The sequence below is a fragment of the Notamacropus eugenii genome, chromosome 6 (assembly GCF_028372415.1).
Source record: "Notamacropus eugenii isolate mMacEug1 chromosome 6, mMacEug1.pri_v2, whole genome shotgun sequence".
Lineage (NCBI taxonomy): Eukaryota > Metazoa > Chordata > Mammalia > Diprotodontia > Macropodidae > Notamacropus > Notamacropus eugenii.
The window spans coordinates 331336681-331356380 of record NC_092877.1 but is presented as its reverse complement, the minus strand read 5'-3'; positions in this window follow the sequence as shown (position 1 = coordinate 331356380).

Sequence of the window (19700 nt, the reverse complement as noted above, 5' to 3'; positions counted from 1 at the left end):
AATAATAATGAAGGTGGTGGTAATGATAATGATGATGATAGCTCATGATTAAATAGCATTTAAAAGTTTATAAAGCATTTCACCTATACTATGTCATTTGATCCTTACAGCAACCCCGTGAAATACTGTCTATGCTGCTGTCTCACCTAAACAACATTTAGATGTGGCAGCAGCATAGAGTGGGTGTTCTACCTTTCCACTATCCCAAAATGATCCAGCTCCATCCCTTGTGCTAGAGCTGCTGCACCTGACGATATGGACACGTCAGCACTTTGGTCAGTGCCACAATTGCTGACAAACCACAAAGACTGAAAATATACTGACACTAACCAATAACCCGTAGCCTGTTTCCTTCTCAGATATACCAGCCATAAAATGTGGTGCATGCGTTGCTAATAGACAGCTAGGATGACATGTTGCAGATTATCAAACATTTACTGGAACACCCTAAATGAATGGATTTATTACTCGATATATCCATTTTCAAAGCAGTTAGAACAGCAGTTGAACTTGCTGAATCGACTTTCTGACATCTAATATGTCACATACATCGAATCATAGTTTTAAAAAAAAGTATGTAAGTAAGCAAGAGTTTCAGAGCACACACTAGTCAATTCATAATTTGGAAACAGATCAAGAGAAGACCATTATAAGAATTTATAATCTTTGCTATACAAAGCAAAAGAGAGAAAACCAAAATGATTACAGTCAGTCAACAAACATTTATTTAACACCTACTATGTGCCAGGAACTTGGCTAAGGCCTAGGATCATAGATTTGGACCTGGAAGGGCCCACAGCCATTGAAAGGGCCCATAGAGGCCCTCACTTTATCAATGAGAAAACTGAGACTCAGAAAGATATAAAGATTTATCCAGAGTCACAAAGGTAGAAAGTGTCTGAGACAAGATTCAAACCTGTGTTTCCTGATTGTAAGTATCACATTCTATCCAGCCCCCCCGCCCCCCAGCTCCCTCTTTAGGCTCATATCTCTCTATCAAACCTTGTACTGCCCATCACAAACCAAAGAGAAATCAATATTTCTTCCTCTCAGTTATGGTAACCACACAAATTAGCTCAAGACCACAGACCTGAGTTCTAGGAAAAACCAAGCTAGCAGACTACAAAAATAATAAAAGTTGAAAGTGCAACAAAAATATCCTAATATTATAGTTTCCGGCTTCTAATGCCCATGAAACCACAACAGAAAAGACCTCAAGGTCACCTAGTTCAATCCTTTTATTTTATAGATCACAGGACCATAGTTCTAGAGCTACAAGAGACCTCAGTGACCAGCAAATTCAACCCCCTCATTTTACAGATGAGGAAACTAAGGCTAAAGGAGCTTAAGTGACTTTCCCAAAGCCACACAGATCCTCCAACCTCAGATCTTGGGCTTTTTCCACTTTACTATGTTGCCTTGAGGTCCAGAAAGTTGAATATATATATATATATATGTATATATATATTTGTATACAGAGATATATTTGTGTGTATATATATATTTGAGCATATATGGATATGTGTGCATGTATATATACATATATACATATATGATATGTATGGATATATATATGTATATGCTATACATCATAATAACAACACTTTCATATTTTTAAAGTACTCTGAGATACATATAAAAAGAGATAAGTAAGTAGCACACTGACCTTTGAATCAGGAAAATGTGAGTCCAAATTCTGCTCAGGCATTTTCTAGCTATGTGATCCTGTGCTAATCACTTAATCACTCTTGGTAAATTTTCTCAGCTATAGAGCAAGAAGAGGCTTTTAGCTTCTATAGCATATAATCTTCCAATTTTAAATCTTTTAAATCTGATATGGATTCCATAGAAAACTTGTTTTTTAAATTATGGACATTTTTTGAAATCCTGTCTATATCTATAATGCTGATGCAGACCACAGTCATTTCAGCGTATTCCACAAACACTTACAGAATAGAATCTGGAACAATAATAGCCTATGTAGACGAAACAATGAAATATAAAGACTTCTCCGCCCCCTCTCCTCCAGCTCCGTGTCCACTGAAAACTTAGTCAAAAGCATCAGAATGCCTTATTATGCAAGAATGTGACCATGACTTGTACTAGCTAAATGCAAAAGTGAATATTAAATATGCACCATTATACACATTTATTCAATACAACCACTATTACTTTTATCTTGAAAAGAAAGTTTACAAAAATAGGAACACCTCATCTAAATGATAAAGAGAAAGCAGTACATTGGGCCCTGAACTCAAGGTGACAGACATGTCATGTGACTTAACAGCAGCTTGGAATTATTGGAACGCCCCTGACCTTACGTGTCATACCTGATTGTGTTTAGGGCCACAAGAGACCCAGAATCAGTGTGGCTCTCCCTGAAGTCAATCTGATTTTGGTCATTCTTTGGATTTCTAGGCACAAGAGCTGTGCTGAAGTGAGTCATCTCTGTGCAGCAATGTCATGGCTTTGAGTCGAAGTTACAGCACAAACAGATGGCTCATGAACATGAAAAGACTGTTGGCTTAATGTTGGATTCCTTTGATTTTTTTTTTTCTTTTCAGCTTTCCCTTTAGTGATTCTGTGAGCCCTAGGCAAGACGGTGAGAGTTAAGAAGGAAGGACATTTCAACTGAAACACTAAATGTCCTTGTTCAATCATGTTTCCCCGATTTCCAAAGCAGAGACTTAAACACAGGTTTAAGTTTTGAGGGCTTTTTAGTTTACTTTTCTTTGATTGAGGAAAAAGACTTGAAATACACATTTCTTGACGGTTTACTTGGCCAGGCTAAACAAAAGGGGAGAAGGGGGAGGGAGAGAAATGTCAAGATACAATGGAAATAGGAAAAGGAGATAACATTTGTAAATTCCACAGAGAGGAAAGAGAATCCTTTCACTAGGTATTCAGAGACAAGGTAAGCAAGATAGAAAGCAATAATGTTGCAAATAACAGACCATTTAGGAAGCTTGTTAATAACAGAATACACTATATTGAGTCCTCTCTAGATGCTGGGGTCAAGTCCTGTCCTAGGAGGATTGTAGCTCTTATAACCCGCACTGGACTGCCTTCTCTGCACAATGTGGATTCTTTTGTATTGCAACGACTCCTGAGAATATTCTGCATATAGATTCACAGTCGAATCAAGGCCCCACTAGCAACAACTTTACCAATGAACACAAAGAGCTATTACATGAAACAATAACCTCAAACACATTAGACTTCTAACTTCTTATTTCCTTAAGATAAAGCTTTGAGCATTTGGATGGGAGAGAGGGGGAAGAAAAACTTCTCCATCATGAATCCCATGGGTTTATCTTTTCACTAATGACTCAGGAATTGAATCTCTAAAAATCAATGTGTTGCTGAGTTTTAAACATACATCTCATTAGCAGTAGGAGTCATTAAGGTCTCTTGGTTTCACCTGCAATTAAGAGAAAATATTTAAATCTTGCTAATTAGTTAATTATCAGCTTATTCAAAATGGCCTCTGTAATGAAACAGCCACCTTTGACCCATTAGCTATGTGACCCTGACCAAGTCATTTACTTAATCTACGAAAAAAGCTGAACTAGATGACATCTGAAGTCCCTTCCAGCTCTAAATTTATGACCCTGGTTTTATAAGAGGGAGAGAATAAGTTACTAAGTCATTTTTGTTATTGTCTCATTGTAAACTGTTGTCCTTAAGATCTAAAGCCCCTCAGCAAAGGAAGAGAACCTATATGAGCCAGTGATTCATTGGGTGCTGGGGTGGGGAATGGTGAACAACAGAAAGTACCCAGTCACTACTGATCCCTAGGTGTGACTTTTAGTCTAGTTGCACCCAGAGTGGGGGAGCTAGAAGAAAGGGTGGGTATACCTGGAAATAGAAATTCAGAGCTAAAGAAAAAGCAAGTTTGGGGAAAACACACTGTATGGAAATGGACTTAGCAGCCCAAGAGGAAGCTACTGGTCCCAACAAGGTTTGGGGTCTACATAGCGTACATGATCTCACTTATAAAATCTAATCAGAACAGAACAATGGGGTAAAGTAAGGTGAGGTGAATTTCTAAAGGGCCAGGGAATGCAGATGCCAGAATAGCATTAGAGAGGAACCAAGGTTTAATGGAAGGAGAGGGTGCAAAAATAGCTATGGGGAACAGAAAACATGATCACATCTTATTATATATCACATCTTATTGCAAAAGCAATAGAAGGTGAACCAGATATGCCAGCACAACCTGAAAGCCATCATTATCACTGACCCTTCCCCTGAGGGAATTAGCCCTGAAGGAAGGACCAAAAGCAATGCTTCCCCACCCACCCACCCCAGGGTGCCAGTATATCCAGGCATATACAGCCCAAGCTCAATGTCACACACACATCTATGGAGCTTAAGTGGTTAAGGAGGGATACACCAGATAGATTTTCCAGGCTACAGTTAAAATGTATCCCAACTCCCCTCTACCACTCTACTGAGAATGGAGCAGCAGATTCTTCAGACTGCAAATGGTAGTCCTGGACAGTCAACTGATGGGGGGGAAATTGGACAAGGAGAAACTAAAGAGAAGAGACAAATATCCAGTCATGGGAAGAGAGCTAGGAATAAATGGTTTACAAATATTTGCAGGTCCAACAAAATGTAAGCTCCTTGGTGGCAGGAACTGCTTTATTTTTGTCTTTGTATCTTTAGGGTCTCACTCAGTGCCCCAAAACACAACTGATGTTTAAAAATAAACACTTATTGATTGATTCTTGCAGAAACTTTGTAATCCATGAACTGTGACATCATCTGGTACTATAACCCTTCTCCTCTATTGCTCATTTTTCTATAGTTCTTATAAGGAAAAGAATTGTCTGTTGTGAACTTTGGGATGATCTATGTGTTGGGTTGAATCATTTCAGTCTTTCAAAGGGATGGGAACTTAGTTATATCTGTTCATTTTTATTTCCTTATTTCTTCCTTGGCTAGAGAAGAGAAAGAGTTCACAACAAATTATTACACAGTTATGTCAACAGAAAAAAAAAAACCAAGACCACCATACCATCCAGAAACTTGCTAATACATTGTATTCAAGTGGATGGATTCCAAAACTGACTTGAAGATGTCATGGGAGAAAAACTCTGTTCTTATCTGAGGTTCTTAGGGAAGATAGATTTCCTGGCTTATAGATAACTGTGATGGGCCAAGCTAACACTGGGGAACTGTAGCTAGTGAAAACAGTTTAGAACATTCAAGGACCCATTAATCTGGCACTGAGTAGTTTTCTTTTAGCACAGTGGATAGAGTGCTGGATGGGGAATCAGAAGACTTCAGGCCAAATCTGACAGATAATTATTAGCTCCATGACCTTGAGCAAGCCACAATCTCTGCCTGTCTCAGTTTCCTCCTCAGTAAATTGAGAATAAGAGCACCTACTTCCCAGAGCTATTGTGAGGATAAATTGAGATAATATTTGGAAAGTGCTTTAAAAAACTATAATGCATATCTTCTAGTTGGTGTTGTTATATGAAGTTATACCTTTTACCCTGCCATATTATTTCTGAATTTCTATACAATTTCTTCCCTCATATATAAATCCTAAACATGAATTCTTCCCCTCCGAAATATGCAGAGATGAGGAAGGAGAACAAGGAATAAATAAAGGATTGAATTGCTGCCCACATCTAACCTCAGTCCCTTTCCTGTGCTCCAGTCCCACATCACAAACTGCCTATTGTATATTTTTAACTGGATGTCCCACAGGCATCTCAAACTCAAACAGAATTTGTTGTCTTACTCCCCAAGTCTGCCTCTCTTCTGAATATCCCTTTTTCTTCTCAGAGTTCCACCCATAGATATGCATAGAACATGGGCCAAATGTACTGGCCATTCATCCCTCCAGGCTCCAAATCTCAATGTTACCCTCTACTCTTCATCTGCACTCATCCTACCCCAATCCGTTTCCAGGTCTTATTCTTTCTGCCTCCATATATCTCACCGTTCCTTTCCACTCAGAAACTCACTGCTTTAGTTCAAAGACTCGCCACTTCTTACCTGAATTATCACAATTGCTTCCTAATAGGTCTCACTGACAAAAGTTTCTGCCCACTCCAACCCATACTCTATGCAGTTGCCACTGGGTTTTCTCCCAAAGTGCAGGTTTGGTGGTGTCACTCCCCTTCTCAGTAAAAACCAGTGGCTCCCTATTACCTCTAGGATCAAATAAAATCTTCGGGTCAGCATTTATATCCCTTTACAACTTGGTCATGATGAGGGTCAGGAGAGGTAGAGGAACGATAAAGAAACCCCAGGACTGGAGTTCCCTACATGTGCCATCTAGAAAAGAATTTCACATACTCAAGCATTGTTGAGATCAAGGTGGTAAAGATTTATTATGCTTTTCAGTGGGCAAGAGTTATGAGGGAATCTGCAACCTTAGAAGAGTACAGTTAAAGTTTATATAGGATATTCTACAGTAAGACATGTGCCAAGTGTGATGACTAGGTGATTTTAGTTTGGATTGGGAGTCATTAAGGAGTGGTTAGTTCATGCACTTTTGGTATCTACTGCCCAGGTATTTTACCCAGAGTTCACTGAGAAATAGCCCAAGGCAGGGGCCTACCTGGAGGTGTGGTTATGAGCCTGAAAGGGCACTAAGTCAACTAAAGGTCAGGACTGACGAAGGAATACCAGGCTGCTCTCATCAGCGTCTTGTTAGACAAAATAAATATAAAGGAGTATATGTATGTCTAAGCCTAGGATACATGTGATTGGTCAGTGAGTAGTAAATGTCGTTATGACCCAGTACACAGCCAGTTCAGCCAGGACACAGCTGGTTCAAATTAACAAATTCTATAGGTGCAGCTGGCTGCTGTAGCAGGAAGAGAAAAAATGGTTTTTGCTGGGGCAGGCTATTCTTGGGCTGGGGAGAAACTACCTGGGATAGTGTTTTGAGGTTAGGGAGAAATATGATTTTTAGAAAGAAATGTGATTTTAGAATTGGGGTCCAAACACAGGCACCCAAGAACCCCATCAGTCCCAACCTACCTTTCCAGGTTTAGTACATAATATTCCCATCTCTACAATACAGAAAACTGGCTTTCCTTAACATTCCTCATAAATGGAACTCCATTTCCTGTCTCTGGGTCCTAGCACTCTGGCTGTCTCCTATGTCTAGAATTCATTCCTTTCTCCCAATACCTATGAGAATTCCTATTTTCCTGCAAGACTCATCATAAGTACCACTTTGTACAGAAAGTCTTTCTCCCAGCTGCCAGTTCTTCCCCACCTCCCCCCAAAAATGCTTTTTTTTTTTAATATTTTGTTTATATCTACATACATACTTGTTCTCTCCTGAGTAAATTCATTGCAAACAAGGAAGCTTATTTTTATTTTGTATCCCCAGGCCCAGAAAAGCACTTGACACATAGTAGCACTTAATAAACGTTTTGGTTACTAGATTGACTGATTAACCAATGCATCCAGTTACAGGGCAGAGGAAAAGGGAAATGGGAAATGGGGGCTGAACCAAGACAATTCAAAGGTCTCTAGGGTCTTTAATCAAGCAAGATTGAAAGAATTACGAAAAGTGGAAATCCAAGAGTTAAGAGCAAAAGTCTGCCACTGCCATCCACCCCTTCCCAAGAGAAGGAGCTAGAGTGATTCATAAAGGTTAACTGAATCCTTCAGAGTGACTGGTGGAAAATCACCAAAGGTTGGTATGATGCTGGATAGAAGAATTAAAAGAAACTCCTGGTGGCTTCTCTCAGAAAACTTGGGTTTGGGAGGAGGGGCGGGGAAGTGACCACAGCTAATGCTTGAGAAGCACCAGTTGGTGGAATCTGGGGTGCGGGGGGACCAGTTGCCCCTCCATCCCCAACTTTGGCACTTCAACATCACTATTTCTTCAGATAACTGGACAGAAGAACACTGCCAGTAAACCTGAATCAAACCAAAGTATGGATAACAAGAGAAGGCAATGTGATGTGACCTGGGTTCAAGTCTCACCTCAGACATGAAATCACAATGTGACCCCAGAAGAAGTCACTTAAAATCATTTTACCCCTAGCAACTAAGATCATAGGTTGTCCAACAATTACTGAGTGTTGGTAGGAGTTTCCTCACTAGGAAGCTCCCTACACCAATGCCATTACATGACTAGACAAAAGAAAAAAATGAATAATGTGAAGGACAGCAATTTTTTAAAAGAAGTTTTACTGATTATCTTTTGTTTTTTACATCTAGAATTTCTCCAAGTATACTCTGCTAGATAGCCATTCCATATAACAAATATTTCTAGAGGGAAAAAAAATGAGGAAAAGAATCAACTATATTGGTCAATACATCCAAAAAAAAAAAAATACAATGTACCACAGCTGGAGACCTTCCAGCTCTGTAACGGAGAGTAGTGGGAGTGACTTCTCATATCGTGTCTTTTAAGTCATGCTTGGAATTTTACAACATTCACTTCTGATTATGCTCTTTCTTAGTTGTTGAAATCATTGCTATTGTCTTAGTTTTGTTTACTCTCTTCTGCATCAGATTATGTAAATCTTTCGATGCCTTTGATGTAGTCATCATATTCATCATTTCTTACATCACAGTCATGTTTCATTCATCTGTGTACCACAATTCATTTAGTGATTCCCCAATCAATAGGCACCTGCCTTCTTTCCAGGTCATTGTTGTCACAGAAAATGTTGTTCCTCTGGTGCATATGGAGACTTTCTTCTTATCCATGGCTTCCTTGGGATATAAGCCTAGTAGTGGAATTTCTGTGTTAAAGGCTATGCATATTTTAGTCCCTTCATTTTCATAATTTCAGATTGCTTTTTCCAAAATGATTGTACTGATTCATGGGAGAGGCAGTGTTCCAAAGCAATGGTGTCCAACTCAATAGAAAACATTTCCCTACTTGCCATATATTGACTTAGAAAACCACAAATTATCATTATCTATGTTGTATTGTATTTTAATTTATTTTGTTACGCATTTCCCAAATACATTTGAATCTAGGTCTTACACTTGCCATAAGTTTGACACTTCTGTAAAGTGAATGGAGAACCAGCTTTGGAGTCAGGGCTAGACTTGGGTTCAGAAAGCTCTAACATATGCTAACAGTGTAACCCAGGGCAGGTCATTTAATTCTCTCAGTGCCTCCAGGCAACTCTCTGAGACTAAGTTTCTTGTAAATTACAGATCTGCATCAATGGTAGGAAATTCCACACCAGAAGTTCCTTCTATACCAATGAAATTACAGCTCTGGATCAAAAAGAGGGAAAAGAAGAAGAATGCCTGGTTCAAGTAAAAAAAAAAGTCTTGTGCTCTTCTCATAAGACTATTAGAAATGGCCCCCAAAAAACTGCAATGAGGTAGAACAAAGATTTCCAAGGAGCAGCTGCTCACAGGTGAACAAGGAAAAGAACTCATGACAATATGACCTTTGCAAGACTTCTTTCCTTCTTGTCAAGTAACCAAAAGCTTTCCTAGGTTCTGAACTTGTTTGAAATGGACATGCAAGTAGAAAAATAAGACCACTGGAATGCCATTAGTTGTAACTTTCCCTCTTTCTAAAGAAAAAGTATATTTCTTATAGATATAAAGTTCTTTCAGAAAAAACTTAGCCCCCAAAATGCTTTCAAGGTGAGAGATTTACCTTCAGGCTGTTAGGGGTGTCCTCTCTTCAGAGTCAGCTATCTGTTGAAATCCATTTTAAAACAAAGATCCACTTTTCTTGATTTGTTTTGGAAAAGCTACTCATTTCCTTATATAAAGTTTTTGTCTGGCAAACTCAACTTTCTCACCATCTAAAAACAACTTAAGACACAGGAACATGAGTCATCTCTTTTGTTACTTACAAAGACCTGTTTCCAAAAGCAGAGTGAGAGAGGCCCGGGTACTTTTCTTAATCACTCCAAATTACTGAAAGTCCAATTCCATAGTCCAGCCTACTGACTGACATCCTGTAAGAAGTCACTTCTCAGTATGGCAGTTAATGTTTTTCAGACTGTTGGCCTTTCAAAGCTTCCTCAAAATGAAAAGAAAAAAGTAGTTTGTCATCCTGTTCACACGGAAACCAATGTATGCCCTTTGAGAGAGTGACAAGCTGCCATCAAGGTGGCACCCAGTACCTAGCACAAGGCCCTGAACTCCATGGACAGTTCATAAATGTTATGGGATTCAAGGAATCCACCAAAATTTATAAAATGCCTACTACGTACAAGGCGCAATGGTGGAGTCTGCCTAGCATGAGGTATAGAGGACTGGAGTTGGAGTTAGAAAGACTAGGGTTCATTTACTAGCTGTATGACCCTAGGCAAGTCACTTAACCTCTTTGTGACTCAGTTTCCTCATTTGTAAAATGAGAGAGGTGGCTCTAAAGGTCCATCCAGCTCCACATCTGTGATCTTATGAATATGAAGACAAAAATGACAAATGCCTTATCCTTAAAGAACTTATATTATTCAAGGGGAACATAATATTTTCCCAAATAAGAAATTACAAAATCAGGAGGGAACAAATAATCACATATGGATCAGAGAAAATCATGGAGAGCTTAGTACCCAAGCTGAACCTGGAAGAAAAATAAGGACCGAGGGAGGCGGAATTGAAAAGGGTGTGCATTCCTGACCTCTTGGAATCCTCAGAGGACCGCAAGTCCCCGAAACAACTAATAGTCCAGTTCAGCAGGAATGTTGAGGATGGGAAAAGGAGCAACATGAAATAATGTTGGAAAAGATAGATGAGAGCCATACTATGGAGGGCTTTAAGGACTGGCAGAATAGTTGGCATTTTGTAGCATTAAAAAGCCACTCCAGTTTCTTGGGCAGAAGAGTGGCCGTGTCTTAGAAAGATAATCTTTACAAGGACATAGAGGATGAATTCCAGAGGTAGATCCAGAAGTCAGAGATTCAATTAGGAGATTACTATAACAATCTGCTAAAAAGTGCTTAGGGGCATATCTAAGGTAGTACCTGTGTAGGGGGACCAAAAGGAATGAATTCAGTTGATGTCTAGAGGTTGACTTGGAAATTGATGGATGAGGAAATTGAGAGAGAGAGAAAAGTCAAGGATGACTCCAATGTTACTCCCAAGTGACCAGGAGAATGGTGCTGACATGGATGGGAATAAGATAACTAGAAAGAAAAACAAAGGTCATCAATTCAGAGCTGGAAGATTCAGACCTTTGAGGTCATTCACCCCAATACCTTCATTTTAGAGATGAGGAAAATGAGATGGTGAGAGATAAAGTGATTTCCAAGGAAGCAAAAAGCCAAACCTACGTTGTCCATCACCAAATCAAAGACCTTTTCTACTGTGCAAAGATTAGGGGGAGAAGAATGGAATTCAACTGTATTGAATTGAACTCAATGGGATAAGTGGGAGATTTGGATATTGACCCAAGTTTAAATCCTGGCTTTTCTACTGACTGTGTGACCTTGGATAAGGTATTTCATTTTTCTAGGCTGCAGTTTCCATATTTGTAAAATAAGGGCACTGGATGTCATGACCTCTAAGGTCCCTTCAAGCATTTACCCTATCATCCTTTGAGCCTACAAAGGAAATCCAGTCAAGCACCAGACTTGGTGCTTAGCTTCCTGAGTGGCCCCTCCCACTCCACATGGCAATAAGGCATCCCTGTGGGTGGCTGGGAAGAGAAGCCCAGCATGTAGCACCTGGAGATGGAACTGCTGTTTTTGATCAAGGTCTTCAGGCCAAGCACATCACCAATAGGGCAGCAAATAGCAAGAGAAACTTTGGAAAGGGCTTCAGTCCCAAATCAAAGGAGTGCTCAGGATGGAGACAATGACCGGCTGGTCTTGCAGTGGCTTCTTCAGCTAACCCTGTCCCACACGGCTTGTGGTGATTGATATTGTCAGCTTAATCAAGTCAATAGTCAGCAAGCCCTTGACTGGACCCCTATTATGGAGGCACAAAACTTGTGGGACCTAGTAACTCACAGGCGAGTAGAGGAGATAACAATATTAATATGCACGAAACAATTTAAGAAGAAAAAGGAGAGTAGGAAGCTGGAAGACCTGAATTCAAATGCTGCTACTTACCCTACTGCCTATGTGATGCTAGGAAAATAACCTCCTGGTGATCTAAGGCAACTTTCTATATGTCGCAGAACAAGGAGTGACCTGCACTGGTAGAGGGAGTTCTCTCACCAGTGAAATCATAAGTCCAGTCATCACTCCTATAGAATAGTATATATCAAGAACTAAATTGTTCAATATATACTATAAGAGAAGTTCATCAAGGGCTACAATAGTCAGGGAAAACATCCTCAGACATAGGAGTCTAGATCTAGAATTAGAAGGAGCCTCAGAAACCAGGAAACTGAGACCCAGGGCAGTTAAATGAACTCCCCAAAGATCCACCTGTAGGTCATCAAAGGATTATAAAATAATAGATGCAGAATTGGAAGGAACCTCAGAGGTTATCTGGTCCAGTGGTGTCAAACTCAGATCAAAATGGGAGCACTAAACCATGCATAATCATCCTTGAGGGCCATATATCAATGCGGTTGACTTAGAAAATTACATTTGTATTTTTATGAACACATGAAAATCAGATGGGAACTACATTTTAATCTGGTTCACGCCTCAGCATGCAGTCCTGAGAGTGTCATATACCACACCTCTGTTCTGGTCAAACATCCTCATTTTACAAGTAAGGAATCTCCTTTTAGATAAAATGTAAAGTTCTCTGCTTAATTAGTAAAACCCTACACAACCTAGCTTTCCATCCTCATTGGACATTACTCTTCCTCCCACACTCTGAGATCTAGCCACACTGGCCTCTTCTCCATAACTCACATGCAGCCTTGCATCATCCAGCTCCATCCTTTGCACTGACTTTTCTCCTTACCTCCATCCCAAAGACTTTCCTTTCTTCTAGATGTCATTCAGGCATCACCTTTCTGCATGAAGCTTTTTCCCATCCCCTCCCCCAACTGATGGCAGCCTCACTCCCAAACTGCCTTGTATTTAACTGCTTTGTGTATGTACATATTTATTCATTTTGTATTTCTACATTTTTATAGGTATTTGACCATTCTGTGTAAGCTCCTTGTGAACAGGGATAATTTCATTCTCTGTATTTGTGTTGCCAGAGTTTAGCTCAGCATAGTGCCTGGCACATTGGAGGTACTTAATAAGAGCTTATTGATTGATTAGGTCACTTGCCAGAGGTCAAATAGGTAGAAGGTCAGTTTAAGCTGGTTTAAGTAAGAGACAGTCCAAGTGGAATTGGAGAGAGAATTGAATGAGTGAAGGGACAGAGACAGGGATGAAGTAATAGTGGAAAGTTGGAAAACCTGAGTTCAGATCACAGATCTGCTATTTACTCAATGAATGACCCTACTCAAGCAACTTTACCACTGTGGTCTGTTTCCTCATCTGTAAAACAAAGGAGTCAGACTAGACAACCTTTAGCCTCCCTTGCATGTGTGAGGACGTTGAGGATCTTGATTTGGCTAAAGGAAAGGGTCTCACACTCAACACAAAGCAACCCTGACCAAATAACAAGCTCATTAGAATTTTCATAGATCCTAGCTGATAGCCTGGCCAGAAACCTGCTCATATCTTAAGGCTGCCCAACATCAGGTCAAAAGAAGTGGGAAATGTACTGTAACCAGTAAGGGGGCTCCTAAAAAGCCACGTGCAAATCATTTTTAAATTTTTGTTTTATTTTTTGAGTCAAAGTGCCCAGATGGAAGCTTATCTTTTGGTCAGCTAGTCATTCAGACAGTTCACAGAAAGGGAATTGGGGGTCTCACCTATGTCAGCAGAGGACAGATTACCTTCATTCCAAGAAGATACATACACTTTCTTCTGGCCATCTGCTGCTGAAAGGGGGAGCCCAAGATGTGCCTCTGGCCAAGAGCCTGTCCAAACAGTGGGTCACTTGACAGCCTGGGTGTACTACCGGAGCCCAAGGCCATTTGGCAGACAGGCTGTTTGCTGCCATGCTGAAGGGCACACGAGACTCTGACTGACAGAAGAACAATTCCTGACAGATCAGGCTATGGGGGCCAGAAGGCATTCTGACACATACAGTTGGAAGGATAAATGGTCTCCATTGTTCACAAGGAAGTCATATTTCTATGTATAATCGTAGGTAAATCACTTCACTTCTCTGGGCCTCAACTTCCTTATTTGACAAACTCAAAGTTGGATTAGGTAGTCACTAAAACCCTCACCAGCTCTAATCCCAGAATCCTCTTCCTATCCCTCCCTGGATGCTCTGCCACGTTAAACTCAGCTCAAAGCTGACCTTATTCTTTTCCTCCTCAAATTAGATCCTCTTCCTGATTTCTCTGCTTCTATCAACATTCTCCTAGACATCTGGGCTTGAACTCTCAATCGTTAATAGGCAGGTAAGCCCAAGAGCTCTAGGAATACCAGTACCCTACTACCACCAGACCATCCAGAGGAGCAACTGACTTCTGTATAAAGGGAGTCAACCCTTCCCTCTGATTGCCAATCAACAGACACCCCCAAGATAGGCAAGCAGCCTAGCTGAATCAGTAAGGCATGGCGAAAGAAAGAGGAGGCACATGTCAACACATCAAACCATCCACCCCCTCAGACTCTGATGGAAACACCCCAGGACCAAGAGCCCGAGGAGCAATGGTGCTATGCTTCCAGCCCAACCCCCAAAACCATTATCTAGAGAATCCATCTTTGTGAACATAAGACCTGGCAACTGCTTCTGTGAGCTCTACACCCTGGTCTTCTACCCCAGCCATGAAGATTCAGAGAAGAAAGTTCTCATCAACAAATCTTTGGCAATCTCACCAGAAGAAGTAAATATACATGGTTTTATCAGCAGACCTAACATTAAAGTCTGCTTTGCTGCTGCACCCTGAGAATCATGAGACCTTTCCACATGACTTGTAAATGAAATCTGTATGTATTGTCTCTACCGTATTAGAATAAGAGCTCTCAGCAGCAGAGCTGTCTTGGTTTTCCAGTTGTACCTCTAGCACTGGGAACACAGTAAGAAATTAATAAATGGTTTTTCATGTATTCATTCATTCATTTCTCCCTGACTCCTCCTTCCTTTATCCTCCATCCAATCACTTATCAAGTTCCACCTAAGCTACCTCTGCAATCTCTCCCCCAGTCTTCTTTCCAGCCCCCAGTGCTACAGCAGTTCAGGCCTTCATTACCTAAATTTTTCCAAAAGCATTTTGTCTTAATCTCTCCTTTCCCCTCCCAACCTACCTGTTAATGTGTGTACATAACTACCTCCCCAAATAGATTGGAAGTTTCTAGAGAGCAGAAATATTTAGCATTTGCAAAGTGCTTTGAGGTTTTCAAAGCATTTTACAAATATCACCACATTTTATCTTCACAACAATCCTGAGAGGTAGGAGCCATTTTTATTCCTGTTTCACAGAGGAAGAAACTGAGGCAGACAGAGGCAAGCAACTTGCCAAGGGTGACATGGGTAATAAACATCTGAGGTCACATTGGAACTTAAGTCTTCCTGGATCTTGACACTACTCACTGCACCCCCTAAAAACTATACTATTGTTCATCTTTATTTCCCTGGTGCATTGTAACAAACATAGTAAATGTCTGTTAGATTTAACTTATTTCTTAATATACAGCTCTGATTATGCCATTCTCCCACTCAAAAGCTTTATATTTCTCTGCAGATTCTCCCCAAATATAACCCAGGTTCTTTAGCCTTCCACAGTCTGCCTGTAACTTCTCTTTTACAGCTTTATCACCCCCTGTTCTTTCTAGTACTTGTTCTGAGCAGAACAGCTATCTGGAAATAAAGGGAGCAACCAGCCCCTCTTCCCTTCCCACTTCCCAGCCTGACTTCCCACCTCCTCCAGCTGATAGAGCCTGGTGATGAAGTGCTGAACAAGATACCTCAGAACAACTTCTCTGGGAGATAGGAAGAAGAGAATGGAGAGGTAAACACTACAATAATTGACTCTAGACTCAGATGCCAAGCTTTGGGCCAGGAACCACATATATTCTGCAGGCAGCAGCACCAAGCGCACATAGTAAAATAAAAGTCCTGAAACAAAGAATAAACAAATAGAATGCCCACAATCCAGGAGGGAAAGGCACAACTTCCCCTCGTATTTTTTTTCTTTTTCAAAAAGTTGCAACATCTACATCTAACCTTCCCCTGAAGTAATGAAAAGGTTATTTGAAAGGCAGCATGGTATAACAGGGAGCAGGCTAGGGGATCTTGGCTGGCCTGAATCAAAGTCTTGCTTCTAACACACACTAGCTGGATGAAGTCACTTAGGATGATAATGTGACAAGTCACTTAAAATGATAATAATAACATTTGTATAGTACTTTTAGGTCTGTAAAATATTTTACATGTATAATCTCATATACCCTCTCAATGACCTAGAGCAATGGTCTCTGGTATTTTTTTTCTGATGGAAATGTTGGAGTTCAGGTGTAGATTTTCCCAGGCACCTACGCAACTACTACCTGGAATTTGGGAGTTATGATCAGATTATTAGAGGGGTTAATACAAGGCACTGAAGGTGGGAAAGGGTGAAGCAGGAGAATATTGGGCTATAATGGGCAAAGGGTCAACCTGGTTGTGTTAAAAACAAGATTTATGATTGGCTTTCTTGGGAAGCATGGGCCTTGGGGTCATGTCACACATACTTATTTCAGAAACAATTATTCATTCTAGCTGAAGGCTTATAAAGATTATAGTCTTTCATATAAGATTATAACTCTTAAAGATATTGGATATATATGATTATAAATCCTTTCTATAAGATGATAAAGATAAGTTGACTTCTATACTGATGACATCAGAGATCTGAACCAAAAAAAGAAGAAAATAAATACTTTCATTGGAAAGCAGCCTGGACTGAATCCCAAAATACCTGGTGCCATCACTGCCTTACCATGTGGCCCAAGGTAGATCATTTGACTGCCCTAAGCATCATTTTCCTAACTTGTAAGAAGAAAAGGTTGGACTAGATAATTTCAAAGACCCTTTCTAGTGCTGATCTTCTGTGATCCCGTGACTATTTAATTATCTGGGGAGGTTTTTAAGCCCTAGAGACTTGAGCGATAACTACCCCCAGCCCCCACACATGGGAGGCACTTGATAGAACCCTGGATTGGTATACAGGGAAGGAAGCTGAGAGCTCTTCTAGAGTGCAGGACTCCATTGCACAGAAAAGGAAGGAAAAGAAAAAAGGGGGAAATGACATCTTCAAGATTACATGGCAAAACTAGGATTTGAACCCAGTTTCTTTTTCTTTAAATATTCTCCTTTTATACATCCTGCTTCTTAAAATGGTTTCTAGCCTGAAAGCAAAGGAGATTTTCTACTCCAGACCCTTTCCTCATGTCAAAAATTCATCCATACACTTTTTCATCCTCATACCTACCTCCCAGGGCTGCTGTGGGGAAAGTACTTTAAAGACCTTCAAGTGCTCTAGAAACACGAGGTATTATGAAGGTCATCATTATTTATGAATTTTCTCATTAGTCCCCTTAAGATTTCATCCTTTTTTGTTTGAATGTGCAATTCACCTGGAACCTCTGTATCCAGCTCTTCTAGTCTCCAACCATTAGCTGTTTATTTCTGTTCCTTTAACAGGATTTCCCTTTTTAAACATTAATGGGGAAGAGGGCACATGAGTCCTTCAGAGGCTCCTTTCTGGGCTTAATTCCATGTGAATGTCTCTTGCTTTTTTCTCGTGCACTCCTCTATGACGCATGTCAAATTGCTAAATGTAACAATCCTAAGTATGAACTCACTTTTGAAAATATGCCTCTTGCCTTATGAGCCTTCTTCTGTAGCTATTTGTTCAACAAACTGCTATGGCCTCTTTCCCATAGACCAATGAGCCATATCCTACCTGTGATAGAAAGAGAGATAGCTGGATCGGTGACCCAGCCATGCCCGATGCACACATCTCCCATCTGATGCAGCATTCTTACGGCTTAAACTTCTTGGCATTTGACATTCTGGTTTTCCAAGTATGCAGTGTTCTTTCTCTCCTCTATTTTCCCCAGGGAGAGGCAGAGTCTTACAGCAGCTCTAACAAAGGGGCAATGACGTCACAGACAATCAGGGCCCCAGTAACAGAAATAAAAGGACACTCTGTGGTCTCATTCTCCCCACACTTCTGCCAGGATGGATCAGAAAGTGACTCCCCATTTGACCTTGATCAAGAAAATCAAGCCTTGCCTGACTTTGTTAAACTGATCCCTGATACAGGAACTCCAAGAGATAGGCTCCAATAAGGATGCAAACTCTTGGCTCTTATACCTAATGATGACTCAGCATTGGCTGGACAAGAGCAAGGCATCTGTCCCAGAATTTACTAGCTTTAATATGGGGCAACTACAATAAATTTGGAGTCCAGGAACATGAATTCAAATCCCAGAGCTGCCAAGTGATGATGATGATGATGATGACAATGGTGGTGGTAATGTGATGTGACGTGATGAGGAGGGTGAGGATGATGACGATGAAGATAGTGGTGGTGATTGTGGTGGGGGGGGTAATAGTGGTGGTAGTAGCAGTGGTGATGGTGGTAGTAGTAGTAGTGGTGGTGGTGGTGGTGGTGGTGTTAGTGGCGATTCAAGATTAGTATCAAAAGGCTCTCCATGGGCAACAACCACATGAAACCAATCCACAACATGTTGACCATAAAGCATTGAGTAAATTATTGAGTCCTGGGGGATTTGTTTATAGAAATGGAGGGGCTTATAATGTTAATCTAGTATAAGGTCAGAACCACCAGAAATTACAGAATTACAAAAGGATTATCCTTAAGGAGCCTAGACTTATTGATCAGTGTAAATATGTGAATGTCCCAGGACAAGCAGAAACTCCCCCTACCCACCTTCTAGTCCTCTTGAGGAACTGTCTTAACTCTGTAAGGGACTGTGACCAGATGGTGACTGAGAAATATACCTCATATCCTTAGGGAAAGGAAGGCTGGACATCACAGCCCCAGTGGGGAAGTGGGCAAGCAGCTCACCCCAATCACATAATCAACAAAAATGCATTAAGGGTGTAAGCAGGAGAGGAAATGGAGCTATCAACAAAAAAGCCAGCAGCACCAGGGAACCCAGAGGTGAGCATGGGAGAGAATGCAGAGCAGACACTGGCCTGGGGGAGCAGCCCACCAAACAGCAAGTTAGGGGAATGGGAAAGGCAGAGACAGACGGAGGCAAAGAAACAGAGATACAGAGACAAAGAGATGGAGTAAGAGAGAAAGAGAGGGAGAGCTCAATTGTACAGCAGCAGCACATAGCCATCAGGGCAATTTTCTGGCTACAAGACTCAAACTACATAACAGATAATTGTTTTATTCATTTTTTTAACTTCCCAAAACATTGAGAAAAAATAGACACAAATCTTAAGTGTGTTAGCTTTGGTTGTGGGAGATTGTGACTGGTTTGAGAGATGATGCTTGAGTCACTTCTCCTTTCCCTTGACTTTCCTAAGCTAGTTTGAAAGAAAAAACATTCCTCCATAGAGGAGGAGATGAGGAGGTAACTAAAGAGAAAGCCATGAGTGAGAGGATGAAATGGGAAAACTGAGTCCACATACAGGTCAGAGCAAGTGAGAGCAGGTGACTAGCCCTTCACAAAGGCATAGAAATATAGATTAATAATTAGTATGGCCGCATCCAGCAACTTCCCAAATATCCCACAGAATATAATCTAAGAAGAAAAAGCAAGAGACATGAATGTGGAATAATGCCCCACTCA